Source organism: Paralichthys olivaceus, chromosome 7 (assembly GCF_024713975.1).
Source record: "Paralichthys olivaceus isolate ysfri-2021 chromosome 7, ASM2471397v2, whole genome shotgun sequence".
In the NCBI taxonomy this organism is placed as follows: Eukaryota; Metazoa; Chordata; class Actinopteri; order Pleuronectiformes; family Paralichthyidae; genus Paralichthys; species Paralichthys olivaceus.
This window is the reverse complement of record NC_091099.1, coordinates 14,899,491-14,920,449: the sequence shown is the minus strand read 5'-3', so window position 1 is coordinate 14,920,449 and position 20,959 is coordinate 14,899,491. Positions and strand designations below refer to the sequence as shown.

At 40.6% G+C, this 20,959-nt stretch overlaps 1 protein-coding gene across 1 annotated transcript in view; it reads right to left on the bottom strand.

Annotated features, from left to right (window-relative positions):
• Positions 1–19,755, bottom strand: part of ddb2 (damage-specific DNA binding protein 2) — a 70,020-nt gene extending 50,265 nt beyond the window's left edge. Inside the window, exon 1 of the mRNA XM_069528619.1 lies at positions 19,662–19,755. The gene's annotated coding sequence lies outside the window, so the exon portion shown is untranslated. The remainder of the gene's footprint in view (positions 1–19,661) is intronic.
• Between the last annotated feature and the right edge of the window lie 1,204 nt (positions 19,756–20,959).

The window sequence follows — 20,959 nt, the reverse complement described above, 5'->3', positions numbered from 1 at the left end:
ATGGCTGCACTGTGACAGCTCGGGCTCGTCAGACACTGCAGTCATTTCCCACTAATAAGACACTTAACACGGGGCCTCTCGCTCCTCTCCTCTTGTCTCTCTGAATCCTGCAATGAGGTAGACACAAGTAGCTGAGGGAAAATTGCACTCTAGGTTATATTTGCCTTTCCCCCTATATGTACAAATCCATCTGTCATTCACATTACATTTAGGAGATAATATGAAGAGTGGTATAACTTTTGCTATATTTCAAATGGTTGTATGCTTTCTGCAGGCATGCACAGAGGAAATTAAATCAGGTTTTTTCCATCATTTTCAGAACGAGATCAAAGAAAAAGAAAGAAAAAAAAAAAATCACTCTTCAAATTTGCAAGTGAGATTAGGCAGTGTATTTTCAATCCTAGGCAGGAACCTGTGCCAAGAATTAGTTTATCTGTCTGAAATATCAGAGCCTCTCTGCCATATGCATGGACTCACGAAAATCTGAAGGTTTTGTTCAACTTAAGTATGAATCATCAAAAAAGTGCCAATCCTCAAAGTTGTGACAAAAGTAGTAAGTGGATATCTCTTGTAGCCATAGCTAACAGAGCAGCGCTTTTTTTGATTTCCATGCAAATATCCCATCCCTCCCTCAGGACACACACATTAATGAAGAAAGAAGAGAGAGGCGTTTATATCATTTAGTAATATGTCTTTCAATAGATACAGAAATCTGCCTCGGTCTCCACTGAGCTTGTGGTTCTACCCACGGCTACATAATGAATTCACTGTTCTCAACAACAACTTTTACTTAAATGTTCTCAATGGATATAAAGTGCAAGAACCCATAAAGGTGCAACACTCACAAATACACAGTACTTTTAATACCTGAGAAATTCAAAAAGCCACTATATGTGTGATAATAGCACATTGTAAATTATTCTGACGCCATGTGTTTTTGTTTGTGGAAATGTAATCAGTCTCATTGAGGACTGGTGCAGTGTCTCCACGGTCTCACACCAGCTGGACACAGCATTATTGTCTCTCGAATTTTTGCCAAAACAAAAACAGATAAAGATTGCGTGCAAAGTGTATCTCGTGTCATCAGTCTTCCAGTGTATGATTAGCGCAAATTGAAAACTTTTCCCCAATCTCAGAGCCCATCTGCTCTCATCTGATGTTAAATTACCCTCTGGGGGCAACAGCCAATATTTGGGGACTTCCGGTGTAGACAGCAGATATCTGGGCCAAGTCTCTGTTCACTGTTTACAGTCCGATGAGTCCACAAGAGTTGAACGTTCCTCAACACAAAACACAAACATCTGTGCTTTTTGTCAGTGTTTAATGTCCTGGCAACATTTTTGCTAATCTCTTTTAACAGCTATCTGCATATGAATGCAGATGAATGAAAGGAGCCAATAGCCGATGCATATCAGTCAATGTCTTCCGCCTCTTTGGCTCTCCACACAGACCGTGTACCTGCAGGCAACCTAAGCCTGCTCAAACCTGATTGGTCAAACTAGAAACAGAAACCAGAGGTTCTTCAGCCCCCAAAATCGTGTCCCTCACCTCCAGAGTCTGCATCTTCACAGGCAGAATCTGGTTACAGAGATTAATCAAGACCAAATTCACTAACGTCTCAAAATTACCTTGTTTGGGTAAGATTGTTAAGGTTGCTTCAACAGCCGACACCTCAGGGGGACAGATGAGTGCAGTAGCACATCAGCAGTGCTGCCATTACAGTCAATGACCGTTGCTCACACACACGCATCATTTATTCATAGAGGGCAGTCATGTCTGCCACAATAACTCCACACCTGCAGCTCAGCACGGGCCGATGGTTTAAAAGCGTAGACTGTATATAAAGATGGATAATATGACAGCTCCCCAAAAGTGAAGCCAAATCATCATGACCACCCCCGGGTGGCTTTCTGCATTAATGTCATAAACCAGAGATAAAGAGATATTTAATTGCAAGACTGGGTCAATTAGTCGACCCATGTTTGACTTAATTCCCCAAATGGTACCGAGACACAGGCTGACACGCATGTACACACAAACTTATCCCTTCACCCCCACACAGATGCCATGTGGAAACACAGTGCTCACACATGCAATATGCAGCTAGTTCTGCATGCATGACCTTTATTATGTTAACAAATGCACACACGAAACACATTCAGCCACATAAAGCGCGCATGCACTCAGACACACACACACACACATACAGTTAAGGATCCATTTTCAGGGAAAGCAAAATGATTAGCACTGCTGAAACATGAGGAGTTATTAAAAAGTCAATACATTGTCATTATAAGTGAAGATTGTTCCCTCAGAGTGAAGTTATTGATCCATTCATGTGCTTACTGGTCATCGACCCGGCCAGTAATTTGCTTCCAAACAGATTAGAGATATGAGGTTTCTACTCTTTGATCTTCAGTATCTCTTCTACACTCAAAGAGCTATAAGAACATTATAACTCAAATGGCCCCAGTGATTCAATATGATTTAAATATGCCCCAGGTCGTGATCCCTTATTTTAATAAAGATAATGCTGTCATGACATGACACATCACCTTTTTTTTTTAAACCTAATTACTATCCAGTTTGTCTCACCACAAGGTTTCTCTCATAGCTGTTATAGAGCCTTCACTCATGATTTTCATGCAAAAGAAGTTGATACACTTGTACAATATGAAAATCAATATTAAGATATAAATATCAAGTTTAGAAAAATGATCTATTGTACTTACAGTTTATAAAACTAACTTACACATGTATGTGGCAAAAGGGCAAACTTATTCTTTTGATGAAGATCATGTGATATGATTGAAACCTCCACAACAAATACTCGAACTTGAAATCTCATTATTCACAATATTTAGTTACTTCCTCAGACATAGATGTTTTTCTATCAAATGGTTAAATCTTTTTATTAGTTTGCATATTCAAAATGAAAAAAAAGTATTAATAACATTGCGAATCGATAAGCCAATATGTAACAAAAATAAAACTCAGAGATTAGTTCAAAACATTTTGGGGAATTATGCTACAATACTATATTTGAAATATGAAGTATAAAAACAAGGGGCACATTATTATATTATTATAACAATATTTGGAACTATGTCTTGAAGACTGTCTTATATATATATGACCAGTCAATTTGTTGCTGAACACTTCAAAGACAAATAAATTATTTAAAATCCATCAACTAGTGGAGTTTCAACCAATGTTTAATGTTTACAATGTTAAGGAAAAAAGAAAAGTATCTAACTGAGCACAAGCAAACTTTTTCTCTATAGCTACTCATATGTTTTGCTTAAAAAGTTTCTTTGCTCTTTGCAAAAATAATGGTCACTTAAAAATCTAAATTTAAGTAAAGATTGTAACCCTGTTATTATTTAGAACAAGCAATTTACCAGTGATGGGTGAACAGAAAAGTGACTTTTACTGTTTAAACAAACAACTGACAAGCTATCTTTGAAAACCCAAGTGTATTAATATAGCATGTGTCATACAACAGACGCAGAATCAATATGCTCAGCATTCTGTTTAATCAAATGAAGCCCTCTGCAAAAATAAAAGCACAGCGATTATCTATGGACTTTGACTCACCCTGTGTCACAGGCCTGTTGGTCTTAGAAACAATGCAATATATAATTGCACATTATTCAGAGGTTATTCAAATGCAGACCTAGTCATAAGAGAGACCTCAGAGATTTATGTTTGCTTAATCCTTTGAATTTATGAATGCTATGTGATTCAGCAATGCACTGAAGCAAAACCCAATCATTTGGAAAGAAAAAAATGCCCTCTTTAATATTTATAATCCCCTTTGAACTGTAAACTCCATCTGTAGTTTAAAGTGATGACTCATTCAGAGCATAATCTTAATCCTTTTTTACGCAGCTTAGTTCTGAAACCAAAGGGAACTGGGGGGAAATTGAAAGCTGCCATCAATGCTATAAACCAGAATCAAACACAACCAGAAGGGCGCAATCTAATTCTCATACAAGGGCACTAATGCTGTACATCATGTGTCCATAGCTGCAACAGCAATGTATTGTTTCACAAAGCTGAGAGGGGAAAAAAATTCAGATCTCTATATTAGGAAACTGGATTCTGTTGAACAATACAAGAATCCAACAGACATTAACCATAAAAGTTTCCAGCACTATTATTTTTTTACTTTCCCATAGTTTGAGTTTTTCTCCAACTCCCCTGGCGTCCTTGACCCTGGTGTTCCTCGCTGTTTCTTTGTGCATTGTGCATTTTAGACCACAACCATGTACAACTACAATACTGTAATCTGATCATTATGGGAGTAAGGCAAGAGTCATGTCAACACCTTAACCAGATTGTCCAACTCACATTGTTCAAGCCTTTTTAAGAGTAAACATGATTTGATTAAGATAGCTGGATTACTTGATAAAATTCAATACGTTGATAATAATAATAAAGTATTATTATTACTCTCCTGTTACTTTAACCACAATCCCTCCATAAACTTAGCTGTAGCCACCGTGTTACCACATTTTATTTCCTATAATAAAATACAATGATCCGTCTGCAGATATTTGAGTGAGGATTTCAATGTTATGCTGTATTTTACTACAACAATGTGAATTATTTTGTCTGTTCGCCACAAACTTCCTGACATCAACTCCACTATAAAAACAGTTCCCATGAAAAGTCTGGTTTCTAAAAACGCCTCAATCAATCAGTCATCGATTACTTGAATTGAATTGTACTTATCAGTATGAATGTTACCTGCCCAATCATTGGCGACACTAAAACTGTGGTTATCAAAGTCTAAATGGCTGCAACAGAGGTGTCACGTGTGAGTCACTGGATTATAAGTCACACAGCTATCAGCCTGAATAGCCAGAGTCAACACGAGACTTGATTAGTCGCTACATCCCATGTAAGACATTTGCAAAGTTATTTGCTGTAGACATTAATGCAAACGACTTGAGGAAGCCGTGATAATGAAGTGACTTTGTGAAGGTGAAGTTCCAACTATTCGGCCCAGTTTGTGTTTAGATTTTGCTGAGGACAGCAGTTCACATAAAAACATGGAGAATGTGTTAGCTCTCCTGCTGAGTGTGCAAATACCCAGTCAGTCATATCTTTTCTTTTCCACACGTCAAAGCAAACACATCAGACGTCTGAAGTGACAGCCTGACAAACAAGGTATTTATTACAGGGCTGCTGGACTGGATCTAATTTAATTACTGTTTACACGTATGAAGAATGTAGGTAATATAATAATACATAAATATATATTTATAATAATATTGTTGGTCTTAATTCATCGTTGTTCATCTGAGCACTTCCAGATGTGATTTGGGCAAATTAAATCCACATTGGCCCTTTTGTATTTTGGATACAGTCACACTGGTTTTTACAGTTGTGATGAAAATTGTTTGTTTGTAGTATTAACTCTCAATGTTAAAACAGTAAAGATTCCTCTGTTGAATTGTGTTAACAGCTTGTTCTCTATGAGCCCATCTTCCTTAATTTGGACTGATGTGCAGAAACATTACGCTGGTCTAAACATTCTGTTGTCCTTATCTCTATCTGTTTTCATTAAACTGTGTGCGGTGATGGATGGAGCGCTGGGAGTTATGGATGGGTTAATTAGCAGTGAGAGCTCATCTAATTAGACAGTGAATGGCATCAGCGCTGAGTCTACAACAGGCTGTCAGAGCTCTGATGACACATTCCTCCACAGACCTGCTTCAGCAGCTCTCTCGATGTTTACTGCTCTGTTTATAGGTGCTGACCACCTCATCGCTGAGAAAACAATAGTGCCCCTGCCTCTAAATCACTCTGAACAAAATGACTTGATGTGTGATGTTGCAACTAATAATATTTCTATATTGCTTCAGTCAAAAGAAGCAACAGCAAGACTCTGTTCCTCTGTGGGCTGTGTTCACTGAGCTCAGGAACATACTTTTGAGAGGGTGATTATTTCAATATTTCTGTCAGTAATTAGAGCGGATCCCAATACGTGGACTTTTGGTTGATACCGAGTACTGATACCGATTCCTGTGCATAAAAAAATAAATTAAAAAAACGTATCTAACACATTTTAACAGCTGTATGCTTCAAACCCTGTATGCAAGTGATGGTTGCTATCATTGTGTTGCACTAGTGTTGTAAATGGCTACACGGGTGCCCCCCTCCACACTAACATACAGTACACTTTGTACTTGTGGGACTTTTCAGTGTTAAATATTGCCAGACTGCTGACATATTAGCTAGCTCTGGCTAACAATAGACTACCGGAAATTACAGCTCTTAATACAGTACTTGCCAGTGTACTGTGCAGCTGCTGTTTTGGAGCAGCAAAGAAGACATGATTTCTGGGACAAGAAAATTGCAGTTTAATCTGGGTTAACATACTTGACGAGTCTTATCTTCCTTATTTGTATGGAAAGCTATGTTTTTAATTGCATACAACATTGCAATCTACATTTTTTTTCGACCACTAAAATATTATCTATGGATGTTCCTTAAAGACCTTTACCAAAAGTGTGTCTGTCACAAATTGTTTTCAAAGGATACAAGGAAGATGAAGAAGAGTAACACCAGCAGCGAGTCTGATGTCTGATGGGTTTCCACTACACATTTTTGTTCTCCCTGACATGATTTTATTTCCAGAGACAGATTCCTGCATAAATGCTCTGATACCAGATGCAAATTGTTTCCAATGAAGAATCTAATGAAGCTTGATATGAATCATAGAGCAGGTGGAACGCCTCTGCCTCTCCTTCCACACTGTCTGCTCATCTTTAACACAGGAAGCGATCCAGCAGCAAACCACAGTCACATCTCCGCAGCACCTTGCTAGCAATTTACAAGTCTTAATAATTTAATGATTCTGGCAATTGGACATTAAATTTCTTATTTTATAATCATGGAAACCACATGAGCTTTCTCCATATTGGTCAAATACAGATCATTTGGCAAATCATCCCCCCTAGCAGGCTTAATGTCTCGTGCATATTCATAGCTTTTTCAGATTTCCAATCAAAGTGGCTGGCAGGTCTCTGGTGTGAGCTGCGCCTCTCACTCCTCTATGAATCATTCATGCTGTTTAGCTCACAGTTGTTTGGGTGCATCTGGCTCGGGGAGGTATGGGGTTGGCCAAATGGAGAGGCCACATGGTGGCTCCAGATGTTTTGCTGTTGTATATGCACAGCTCATCAAAAACAACAAGCAGTGCCACCCTCACGTCTCTGCCATCTGGGGGAGACCAGACAACAGCTTCTCGTGTCCCCTGGTGAATTATTCGAGGGCTCTTTTGAAAAGATACAAGTTATTTTCAGGCCACCCTAAAATGCCACAAGTAGCAACTGTGACAACAGGAGCACAGAGTCTACTGTTGTTAAATTTTGAGTAGCCGGCTGCAAGTTTGAAGATGGTTCTTCAACTGGCAGGGCTGGATTTAACAGAAAGCAAGTATCCGCAGAGCTGAAGTATCCTTGAGCAATACAGCAAATCCCTGCAGGTACGGAAGACACTTCGTAGCCCCCATATGTCTGACCTGCCTGTGTAAAAAATTGTATCAAGCAAATACACTTCTCTCAACAGGGATTAATCCAAAAAATGACTAACAATGCAGTTCTGACAATAACGCTTTCATTGAATTGCATAACAACACAAATCAATCACGGCAATTAATGAAATATTTGAGTGCTTAAAGTTCACTTTTCTGTCAAAGTTTTGGAATATCTGTCAGGTCACGTTATTCTGACTGCTGTGTGCTCTGTTCTCTGCAGGCTCTTTGTGTCCAGCCCCCTGTGCACAGCAGATCCATCCCCAGATCCCTGCCACTCTCAGTAAAATCATTATTTAGTCCTTTTGTAAGCAAGCAGGGTCCCAGATCACAAATTAATCTTTCATATGTTTCCAAGATCTGGCCTTCTGTAATCCCATCTGTATGAGACACAACAAAGCACAGCGAGAGAGAGCTTATGAATTATTCATTCATTTCTCATGAAAGGCTTTCGTTATGTCTGTCATGTTTCACTCTTGCAAGGAAAATCCATTGATCCTTGCCTTTTCTCCGACAACAAGAACAAACAAGCGACATCACATGGCTGTACATTTTCTCACACAAAATCGGCAACGGGAAGAAGGTGATGTCTAATATGCATTTGTGCATAATGTGTACACACATTACAAATGCTCACTCACACATACCGTATGTACACCACATTAAACACATCACCATGCTCTTAACTAATAGCTGCAAGTGCAACCTCAGGGAAAATGTTTGAACTAGAACACAGCGAGTCGCAGAAGATTAAGTCACATGTGCCTTGCCAGTAATCATTTATCGCCAGTAGTATTATAATCTAATGGGCATGTCTTCTTCCTGACAAGTTGCCTTCATAATTCAGGGCAACAGAACAGAGAAAACAGCATTGTTAACAAGGAAAGGCTTTAAATCACAAGCATGGAGTACATTTCCTGTGAAATATTAATGTGGAAAGTGTGTTTGTGTACAAGGAACAAAGGGCAGAGTGTTGTACATCAATGGGCTGACAGTGCTGCAGGCTGCACAGACCGAGCTCTGCTTACTCCAAGCTATGGCAAACTGTGTATGTATAGGGGGTTGGTGCACTGGGTAAGAGAGGAGGTCATTTATAATGTAAAGGCCTGGTGGAGCGTGAGGTGTTGAGTCTGCTTAGGTTAGTGTGCACAGCTCTGTGTGGCTGGTCTTCACCTCGCTCTGAGCACTTGCCTTATTTACTTAAAAAGCTTTCCTCTGGAGCCTTGTTCAGAAACTTGGGAGGCTGGATGGATAAAACAGATCCAATCCACTAATACCTCCATTTTTACAATGACAAGCCTATCGCCTTACAAGATTGGGAGCAGGCACAACTCTCCCTTTGAAAGTCACACAGCCTTGTAAGTCCACATTAGTGTCTTGTTACCTGCAATGTAATGGGGTTAGTCGGACGGTTGTCGGCAGGGTGCTCAACTAATGCTCTGGGCTCTCGGAGGAATCTGTCTGGATCCTATTAAAAGCAGCACAGTGGCTTTATCTCCTCTCACAGCAACTTTGAGTAAAATCTGTACATTAATTGTACCATTGTTCCTTCTGCACCTGTGGCTTTCACTACTCTTCTCACTCATGCCTATTTCATAGTACAGTGCAGTGCTGATATTACAAGTTGCTTGTGCTGATTGTGTGTACTTGACTATGTAGATTACACAGCAGCTTGCAGGATAAGAGTGCTGTTGTTGGCCCGGGCTGCCTCCTCCCTGCCTGTCAGCGCCAAGCGGAGATGAGCTTGTGGCCCGTTCTGTCTGCTGTTAATCCTGCCTGTTCTGCTTTGACAAAGCTGCTGTTTGAACAATGGAGCTGTCTTCTTGTCTGCTAATTTAGGAACAAACATTTGCCTGCGTAGCAAACAAGCTCTCCCAGGAAGTGCTATTAATAGGATAATTAAGCAGACGGTAATGAGCAGGATTACTGCTAATTATGACAAGATTTGTTTTGGCATTTGCCTGAGAGGCAGCGGAGTGTTAAAGTCTGCACAGGAGTTCATCACTGCACCGAGCAAGCAGGCACCTGAGTAAACACACTGGGGGTATGGGTGTGCTACGTGCACATGCGCATGCATGAGTGTGTGTGTGTGTGTGTGTGTGTTTGGGGGTGCTGGGATAAACAGAGGGGAGATAATAGCAAAGCACAGCAATGCCAGGGATACTGCCAGGGCAGGATATCACTTTGAAACAAGGTCAATCTAACCAGCTTCTATTTGACTTTATGGGCTGTGAGGAGCTGACAATGTAAACTGTATCTATATCCTGAGGCTAGAGGGAAATGATCATCACAGTTTCCAAAAGCCCAAAGTGAAGCTTTTGTCTTGTTTAGTCTGACCAACAGTCCGAAACACACAGATATTCAATTTACAAAATATACAATATTCCATTGAGAAAAGCAGCAGATTCTCACTTTCAGGGAACCTGGCATGAGGAAGTGTTTGACATCTTTCTGTCAGCACACACTTGCGCCCTGTCCACACTAATGCAGATATTTAGCTAAATAAAGGTTTCCTCTATGTTTGGGCCTCTCGTCCATATTCAAACGTTTACACAACACTTTTCAAGCGCAAATGCTAAAACAGGGCATTTGTGGAACGATGAGCTTACTTTGTCCATGCTCGCTGTTGTTTTGTGTAATAAGCATTCGCAAGAAACAACAATGGCGGCTTAGTTTGGTTTGGTCTATTTACTGCACCACATTCTCGCCATGAAAAAAATTATGAGCTGCTAATGTTTTTGGTTTTGAAGTAATTACTCACTGAGCATTCTCACATTGTACTTCTCTAGTATTTGACGGATCATTGATGTCGACTTTATCGCCATCTACTGGCCCGGCATGCTTGTTTGAGTGTTTGTAGTCGTGTTTTGCGTTTTTTTTTTTAGTGCTTATCTGTAAAACGAAGGTCATGTGAGCAGAGATTTTTTTTTTTTTAAACAGAGGGGAAATGTCAATTCAAAAAAATATCTGCAATATGTTGACTAGGCCAGAATTTATCAGTTATTTACATTTTTGTTAATCGATTATTCAACTAAGTATTTTTACCCTGATTTCCCATATTGGTTGGACATAAATATTTCTATTTATTTTAAAAGGCTGAGGATATTTGCACTTTTTCTGTTCTTCATTCATACACAACTGTTTGCTGTATCACACTGTCACACATTTTTAAAGTCAATGTAATATTTTAATTCATAGTTCTGTGTTGCCTCTGGACGTTGATAAAAGATGCTGAGTGGGTTAAAAATTGAGTCTTGTTTTCAAGAACGTTTGCCACCTTACAAATTTTTTCTGCCATTAGATGCTTAAAGTGGTGTTTTGTTTGAAGTAATACTTTATTCCAGTACTATGAAATGTGTGATCATGTTTTGTTCCTTTGGAGTTGACAAATAGGGCAAAAAAGGCAAATCCTTTATTTTTAGTGGATTAAAAGTTTGATTATTTTTTTGCAGCGTATTAGTATTATTAGTTGTAGTATCAATGCCATTCTCTCACATGATGAGGGATTAAATTAGACAGTTCCTTCCTGGGAACACAGAAGTCGGAAGAATTAAACCGTAGGGTGACTTTAACCGAGATGAAACCTTAATTCACAAGATTCAATCAAAAACTGACAACAAACAAGCCTAGTTGAGGTGAAGGGGAATCTTAATGCGATTGTAGCTAAAGCTCAGACAGTGAGCCGCCTCCATTAAAGCATGCCACACGGCCCAGCAACTCCAGATAAGGCAGCTGAGTCTGGGATTTAGAGCTTTGGCTTATCGTCATCTTCACACCACTGTCTCACCAAGAGCAAAGAACATGGCCTCCAAATCCTCTCCAACAGGGAACCAAGTTTGCCTTTGGGCTGGTAGGTGCAAGTCCAAGTCGGGCACAGGTTCATTAATGGGTTATAGCTCTCAATTAGGACATTGATCTCTTAGTCTCCTCAAAACACACTGCAGCTCTGGCACGGCAACGAGACTCTTCATTCTGTAGCAGAGGCTGCAATAAGATTATAGCGAGCTGTGTGGAGCACTGTTTCAGAAATAAAATTGCTTTTATTCCACCCAACATATGTTCAGTGAGATTAAGGCATAATCTTACAACGTTTAATAAGAGCCCGTTTGTGGCCTTCCGGCAGAGGCAGAAAAAAGTGGAGCATGCCTGCTCTACTTTAAATCCTGTTTATTGAATTATAAAGAACCTTAAAGGATCAAGAATGTGACTCATGCATTTAAATATTTCATGGTATTTTCACGTCAAAGCACATCATCAAGTAAAGTATGCACTGCAGTATTTAGAAAACTTTTTTTATATCCAGCAATTTAATTTCCTAAAAATAGCTGAAGTGCATTAAGACAAGATGGACTATATGGAATAGTGTAGGGTGCAGAATAAGACTTAATATATGGAAATTCATGCAAAGGCAATAATATCAATTAAAAAAAAGATATTGTTTAGAACATGTGATCCATTCATGACAGATTCAAATGTTAAAAAAAGACAATGTGATAAAATGCAGAAGATTTGTCTTCACAGCCTACATTCAAAGTCCTGCTCTATTCTCAAACATAAGGGCATATTGGAAATCCCTAACTTCAATTTATGTAATCCAAAGCCCTTGCATGAACTTCAGATTGAGCTCTGGCTTTCAAGAGGTATTTGGAAGTTAAAGTCTCAGATCAGATTTGGACAGATTAGAATTAAGAGTTGGAAGTCTGGGAGGGGTGGATATGAGGATTTGCACTGCTCCACGAGACGGCCTTGTCAGTGATAAGTTATACTGAGCCACGGGTAAGAGGATTGCCCAGACTAATCCGAATCAAAAGACATACCATGTGAATTACATCCCAAAACAGGTTCGCTTACAGAGATTAGGAGCCTGCATGTAAATCCTGTCATACTCTACTTGGCGCTCGAAGATGAGCCAGAGAGAACAAACACAAACATGCGCTTTGTACCCAGCTGCAACTACTGGCACCAGGTCAGCGGCCAAAAATGGTTGGTTTCCTTGATTACAGCTTTCGTTTTCGTATTCTCCAGAAGATTAGATGTCTATTGATGAGTCTTTCTAGGCCAGCCACACTAATTATGACACAACATCTAAGAAAGTGCTTATACCGAGGGTTGAGAATAACCCTCCCCTGGTGACCTGACACCCACAGAGCAGCCGGCTCACCCCTCTCCTTTTCTCCTTCACCATTCCTCCCTCCCACCATCACTAAGCTAAGCTCTAGTTCAATGAAGCATTTATTTCTCTTCCTGTTTGACATGGGTGATTCTATCAAGGCATCTGGCAGCAAGCGCTGTAATACAAGGCTTCTGTTGAGACGTCAAAGAATGTTACTCTCTACTGTAGTGAAAGAAAAAAATAGCTTACATTTTTCTCTTTTTTTTCTCTCTCTCTCTCTCTCCCCCCAGAAGTACTGAACAAACAAGACTTGTATCCCTGGCCCAGAAATGCTTCAAAGAGCACATGTCTGCTGGGACTGGCTGTGAAATGTAGAGCAGTGCTGGCTGCTTAGCTTTGCATTTCAGCCAGAGCAAGCTCATAAGAGCACTGCAGAAATTTGGGGAGCTCTGTAAAGCAGGGGGAGTGGGGTAACAGCCTCCTTCTCTGCAACACCTACACACAATGGAAACATGTTACTCCTATATCATATAACAACTGCAGTTTCATAACTTATCCACTATATTTCATACTCTCTGAACTGCATGCTCATTGCAGAGGGTAATAAGACACAGTGATCCCAGGAGCCTCGGAGTTACACAGAGTCATAGGTACATGCTACTGATAAAAACTAATGAATAATATCACGGCCTAAAGATGGAATGAATCTGCTGGGCTCTCATGTGTACAAGGGAGATATACTATGGTAATTACCCGACACATCAAGGCTTGTGAAAAATGCAGCAAAGCAAAGCTATTTTGTTGTAGACTGAATGGATGTAAATTCTTTAGAGCACAGTATAAATGGAAAGCACTGAGACGAAAGCAGTAGAAGCCGGCATAAGAAAAACCATCAAGTGGCGGTGCGAAGCTCTCTGCAGCGCTATGAAGCATGCAGAATAGAGGTCTCTCACTGCAGTATAACGGCTCATAAAGCCGCAAATGGCATTTCCACTTCATTCAGTCTCAGGGCCAGGTTCCAAGCAGCTCCTCAACGATGGAATTGAACCCATTAGCAATCGATTAAAGAACCAGCAGGCAGTCACCACTCTGCCTGCGGGGAGGATGGGATCTGGCGGGGGTGGGGGCCTTGTCGGCCAGTAAAGGCCCCTGAGGACTGAGGTTCAAATCTTTGTTTATGTAGAAATAGCGGCGAGCACTTTAACCTCGGATCCCACCCCTGCGGAGCAGATTACGGCAGTCAGATTGTGAGCGGGGTGTGATTGGAGATGCAGTGCATGGCAGCTTATGATTGCCAAATCACGTCACGGACGCACAAGGTACAACACTTCTCTGAGATAAAACAACGCACAAAGGACACCTGCTGCTCCTCACGAGACCGTGGGTTTCCAATTTGATGAGCATATTCATGAGTCCTATTGAATGCTTGAGCCGTGGATGTTTACCCAGACCATGAGATATGAATGATGAACAATTTGACCTTTGGAAACAGATTAGAATTTCAATCAAGTGACCACAATCCAATCCATAAAAGTATATGAAAATGGGAGTGGAGTCATATAATTAGCTCAGGCTTACAACATCTTAAAAACGATCTCTCTCAGTTTATACATTTATAAATCAGAATTTATTCGACTTGTGATCCCACTTCATCCCCACATATATATATGCTCCATACATAGCAGCCTGTCAGCTTTTATTCTTGGGGCCGACCTTTGTCTGCATGGGTCTCATAACTGACATTTTCAATTACACTGCAAACAACTTATCAATATGCATGGATTTCTCAGCCAATATCAGAGCAAACAGAGTCGTTTGGAGAGCTGAGCCTGTCAGGGGAGAGAAATAGGGCAGACATGTCAAGGTCAGGATTTTGTTAATGAGGGACGGGCCGCTGAATAATTGAATGGGCTGAGCAGTATCGACTGTTGAAGCAGAAGCGTTTAAAGCGTTGCCGATCGTTAAGGAAAATCCTCCCAGCACTTTATGTTCCATGGCAGTAATTTATGCACGGGCATCCAAGCGGGTGCCCTATGGTTCAGAGCACTGAATGCACAAAGCAATGAGTGGATTAGCCGAGCACACTTTAGAAACAGCAGCCAAGCGTGCAAGTTATTCCTGTGGATGAAGTGATGGCTCTGGCAGTGCAATTATTCAGTTGTGCATTTTAAATACACAGACAAATGGCGACGAGAGTGCTCTGTGTACCTAGCGGAAATATGCAAAAAATAGTTTAATGTGAGCAGAAAGTGATCAGTTTGCAAATGATGTATCACAGGGAGCGCACTCAAATACAGAGCAGCTGCAGTACTGACAGAGGGCAAACCAGAGTGAGGAAAACACACCATGTGATTTTACACTGTGTACTCTGTAAACAGGTTCCTAGAGAAACACAATCTGATGGACGACCAAACTGATGACATCAGCTGGGGCTGTGTGATTCTCTGGCAGACACAATGCCACTTTTGGCCACAAAACTAATTCTAATAATTGTGGGATCAAAAGCAGCAGATGTAAATGCATGTAAACAAGCTAAGTAATATTGCATCCAAATGCACCCTTTTGTTTTTTAGTGCAATCTGAGCCATTTTTAATCTGCACCAAGAACGGCTCAAGCTGTTGTTGTTGCAGCAACATACTCGAGCAGTTCTCAGGACTTTAAGCCTCCACCCCTCTCTCCTCTCTGCAGGTTGGGAGCTTTGGGGGGCTTCTAATCCCTCTATGTAATTACTGCTCCCTGCAATGGCCAGACCATCTCTGTGTAAATCAGATTAGCTGACCTAAATCGCTCTAGTTTCTCTCTACCCCATCAAACAATTCCTTATCTACACCCAGAGAGCTTAACAACACACAGACACCACTCCTCCAACCTCCCGCCCCAAAAGACATGGCCTGTTTATTTGATCAGCAAAGGAAAGCAAACAGTTTTTCCATGATACACAAACATGCTGGTGCTGGGACGACCCTGCTGGGTGGCCAGAGAGCGAGGGCATAGGACAGAGTCGTCGGCCGGGCCGAGGACATGCAGATAACCGCCTCCCATCACGTCTGCAGCTTCCTCGCCGGGCCATTAAGAGCAGAGGAAGCGAGGCAGGCGGCTATTACACAGACGACAATGTTGCTCAATGCGCTGTAAATAAAGGTCAGCGAACATGATAGAGATGTATTACTCCTCTCGGTGCTGCCTCCTCACCTCCTTCCCATCCAATTTATTCCTTGGGTCATACATTTACAACTTTGAGAGAGGAGGTGGGTGTGTGTATAAAGAGGAAACGCTGCTCTTCAGAGGGAATAGAGAGAAACAGGCAAAAGGAAAGAGGGGGAACAAATGAGGTCTGTGATCCTGCCTGTACCTACCCCCTCCACCCCCACCCGACAAGCCCCAATCAGGCTGAACCACCACTCTCAGCGCGACAGCCAGGCCTTTGTTGCTGTCTGAATGGAGGTTAAATATCCCTCGAAATCAGACCTCTTTGGCTTTCTGGACGCATCATCAGGGAACCGTCGCTTTTCAAATGCTAATGCTCGTGTTTTTTTTTATTCCTTTGTAACCGTGGTTAGACAGCAGTATCATGCTAAAGGGGATGAATAAAGCGGGTGAATATGTTTTTTTCCTCTCTCCTCTCCCTCTCTTTTCTCCTTTCCCTCCCCCCTTTTCCTCTCTCTCCCTCTTTTATCACCATCTCTTCAAGCCAGCCCACATTCCATCCCCCTCCTGCAGGGGTTTAAAAAAGCACAGATGGTCTCTCCTGACCTGCTATTCATCATTGTGTCAAAAGCTTTGTCAGAATAATGCTCCGCAACAACAAGCTGAAGGATTTTTATTTGTTTCTATTGATGAGGCCCGTTAATTTCGCAGACGTCTCATTAGGCCTGAACCACCGATTAATTTCTTTTGTTCTCATTAAATGGCTAATTCTAAACATGAACTGCACTGACAATGAGTGCCGCTCAGAGCCAAAGCCAGACAGCCCTGCTCCCGCCACAGGGCTACTGGAGCGTGAAGCAGGCAGGTAGAGGGAGAAAATTGAAGGGCAGGAGGCAGCATGAGATTGGGGGATGAGGGGTGGTGGGGAGTGGTGGGGGCCGCAGAATGAGAGAGAAAGTGGCGGCAAGAGAGCAAAGGAGAGCACTGACAAAAGCCTCTGTTAATTTTTAGACACCCTTAACACTAGGCATGGATGGCAACTCATTAACTGCTTGCAGATTTTTTTTTTTCTACCCTGTCGCGGGATCAAGTGGCCCTCAGGAGTAAAGGTTGCAATCATCTGTTAGTGGCAGCAGCCAGCACTCAGCTACGAATAAAAACGATAGCAGAATAAATCAAAATACAAATGGGGACAAAAGAAAAAAATGAAAACCACAGACTAGAAGCCAAGGTAGTAATTTTTCTATTGGAAGTGTGCTCACAAAAGCTATCTTGTGCCTGCACTCCATTAAAGCAGTGCAAGCTGTCATTATGGCCAAGGATATATGGAAGCCTCATAATATCCAGAGATTGGTAGTTTGTTAGACAGCACTGTACAATTTGCTGCAGCCTTGAAGGATCCTTGAGCCTCTCTTGACAATTCACCAAGGGAATTGCCAGAGCGTTGCCTTTTGTCTGCTGGAGACACAGGGGCAATTATCCAGCCTTCTGTAATGTTTCCCTGACTTTAATCTCCTGGCTGAGAGCATAAAGCAGAATGGGTAAGGTTTCAGAGTGCCTCTGGGTTCTATTAACACACAACTGCTGTTTCTGTTCAGGCCAGGCAGCCGAGAGAGAGGACTGCAATTTGACAGACAGGCCTCCCCTGGGCTTTTAGGGAGAAAACATGATTATGTCATAATATATTTTCGAAAAAGAGATCCATTTGAAAGATTGCCCCTCTGTCTTTTCAATCTAACATGGCTCTGCTTTTGTCAGGCACACTGGGAGCACTAGGAATGACAGATGCTTCAATGAACCAAACAGGAATAGAAATAAAGTGTTTTACCAGGAAAAAAAAAAAATCACCAGAGACCGGAGGCAGGGGCAAGTGAAATCCAGTTTCACTGACAATTTCAAACAAATATCATTAGTCTGGTGTCAACGTTTTCCGAGGTTTATTTAAAAGTATTTTTTGAAGGACAGTTAATACCCTGCAGAGATGTACTGTTTGCAAACGCATATCTATGAGGTTTTACTCACAATTAACATTATCATTGATGAGAAATGATGTGCTAATCAACATGAATAATTCAATTTGTTTACTAGTTGTTTGACTAAAAAAAGTACACTTCACATTATTGTAATTAATCAACGATGAATGTTATTTTTCAAGCAAAAATGTCAAATGCTTCCTGGTCCGAGCTTCTCAAATGTGAGGAGTTGATGCATTTCTTAAGTTCAATATCACTGGTTGAATTAAACAAAAAATCTAAAATCATTAGAATGCTGGAAATTATGACAGACATTTTTCACCATTTTCTGACATATTCATTCAATAATTAAGATCTATGAAAAAAAATATTGAGCACTAGATTTTATGCAATAAATTGCAAAAGAAAGGGTTTCAATCTTGAGGCCGTGTGGGTGTTCCTGTTCTCTTCACTGAATGACAGGAAACACATCACTTTGTGGCAGAGAACAACACTGGAGGCTTCACAGCACAGTATTTGGACGGCCAGAGCTCTCCAGCATAGAGATTGTGCAGCCACTTCATGACTTATATGTTTAAGAGCTTTCCAAAAAGCCAAGAGACAAGGGTTAGCAATCTTCTGATCAAAGTGTACGCCTTTTAGAGTGCAGGCTGCTCTCTGTCTCTGCACCACTCCAGTCACATAGTGTACTACAGTGAAACAAGAGCTATGGAGTGGGAAACAAATGTATGAGACATTTGCATTGCTCAGGAAATCGGTAAAGAGACGATCTACTGTGCACAGGACAGAAAATGTTGTGACATTATAATTACGTCCACCAAGGAGGTTTCTCCCCAATTCATTTCATTGTTTGTTGTTTTGTTTGTATGTCATTGCATTTCCATTGGGACATTTTTTGACATTTTCGTATGGAAAATTTTTGTATGGAATTTAAGACCTGTGACAGATATGAAGGAATGTCAGAGTCCTAGAATTACTTAAAGTGGTTATCTAGTCTTCCTCTCTGACTTAAGTGTTTGTAGACTCAGTTATATCGCTTGGACGAACTAAAACAGACACATTACAAACATTAAGGTGTGGCCTAAAACTGATGAATTGTATACTTTTTAGGACCCACAGAAACCCTGCATGCAAAAGCTTCACTATTTATTATATTTCTCTTTTACAGTCTTTTAAAAGAACAATTAGTTTGAGGGTATGCAGATAAAATACACAGATTATTAGGTACACCAAGCTAACAATAATGCATGTCTATTTCACTTGTCCTGCTATGAATCCTGCCTTCATTAAGTTATACAAGTATATTTTGAGAGGGGCTAATATGGAAGATCTTGGTGCTGTTAAACTGTATCAAGTTGTTTCTATTCATTTATAAACTGTATATCCATGACGGTAGGTAATACGATTGTTGACAGTCAAGTGAACTGTTTCCTTCTCTGCAGGAATCCAGACATGATGCAACAGTTTATGATGAGATTATTTGTAATAAAAGGGAAAATCAGTTTAAACCGATTTTGGTCAAAAACATTGAGCCACATGATTTTTCATTTTTCAACACTGAAGGATCTATGTTAATATGGTGCATTGAACTTTATGATGCCATCAAAACTTATTCAGACAGACCAATGCTGTTTAACATGTGGTGAGAAACTCTGTCAACAAACATTGTGTGTCTCAATGTCTTTTTAATTTTAGTCATCTGTCATGTCACCTGCAAGAGCACTGCTGCTCTTAGTCAAGCTAACCTAGCTAACTGAGTTAGCTGGATTTCAGTGTGATTTGACTGCAACGTGGATCATCTCATGTTTTCAGAGTTGAATTAAAGTCAAATTAAAATACATGTGGATCAGTGGTCGCATGAAGTGATAAAACAGAGCTCACCTGCTGCAGGCCTGGAGGTGGATGTTAGCTGTTAGCTTTGTGGTTTCCTTTGCAACCGGGGGAACAGCGGTGGTTAGCTTGAGGTCGGCCGCAGTGAACCCCAGCGGTGACAGCAATTTACGACAGGGAAACTAAAAATCTCAAAACCTCCACAGAAAGTATTCACCTCTCCCGAGCAGCTCAATCCGCCTCCGCGCTGTACACACGTGTCGCCAAAGTTGTCCAAATAAAGCTAAACAAACCAGGTGGATTCAGGTCAACTGCTGGAGGGAGAGCGCTAACAGTTAGCATGACGGCTAATCCACAGCTGCAACATGTGTGGACTGTTGACATGTCGAACAAATTAAATAGTTATTGTTGAAAACTCAGTGACCACTTCCATAGTGTCTGTGGAACGTCTTATTCCAGGCTGCTTATTCTGAGTCAGCAACAGGAAGGAGAGTTGCTTTTAATTTAAATGTATCAGATGCTTTTTTTTTTTACATTCATTTGCATCCCTGTCTCAAAACAAGGTACTTGACTATTTTCACATTACTGATGAACTGGTAGGTTTGATGGATTTATAATAGAAGTGTAGTTTATATTTTAATGATGCTGTTACTCCATTTTTGTTCGAATATCAACATCACATAAAAACAAAAAGCTTAACTACTTTCAAGTATTTCTCATGTATTTAATCTCTGGTGTATCTTATTGCTCTGTTCCATAGAGTGGCATTGTTGTTCAGAAACTACTTCAAGTTTATTTTATTGTAAATGTATTGTATATATTGTTGGTTTTGGTCTTATGGTGAAATTTGTTTCCAATTAGAAAAATATAGAATAAATCCACATTCACCCTTTTGGTAGAAAAGAGTAATAGTAATTGAACGATTTCCTTTTAATCCATAAAGATGGAGGAACCACCACATAACGTTCCATCAGTATGCCTGACATTACATGGACGTGTTCAATATTACTGTACTTCAGGGTTATCTCATCCAGCAGGAACGACAGACAGAAAGACCTGTGAAGTTGCAGATGTGAAGAGTCTTCTGTAGAATACGTCATATTTTGGTCCTACACTGCATTTATGTTGTTGATTTAATTCAAACTAAATTACTGGCATAAACAAGTAAATCTATAGTCACAATTTAGGAAACATAGACCTACAAACCCTGGATATTAAGTGGACAGTTTCTCTTTTTTAACTTTGTGGTGTGTGATCTCACTGTTAATCAGCTCCACAAAAACTAAAGGATATCTTAGAAGTAAACACGGCCAACAGAAGGGGCCAAAGGGAAATCAAGCTCCCACAAC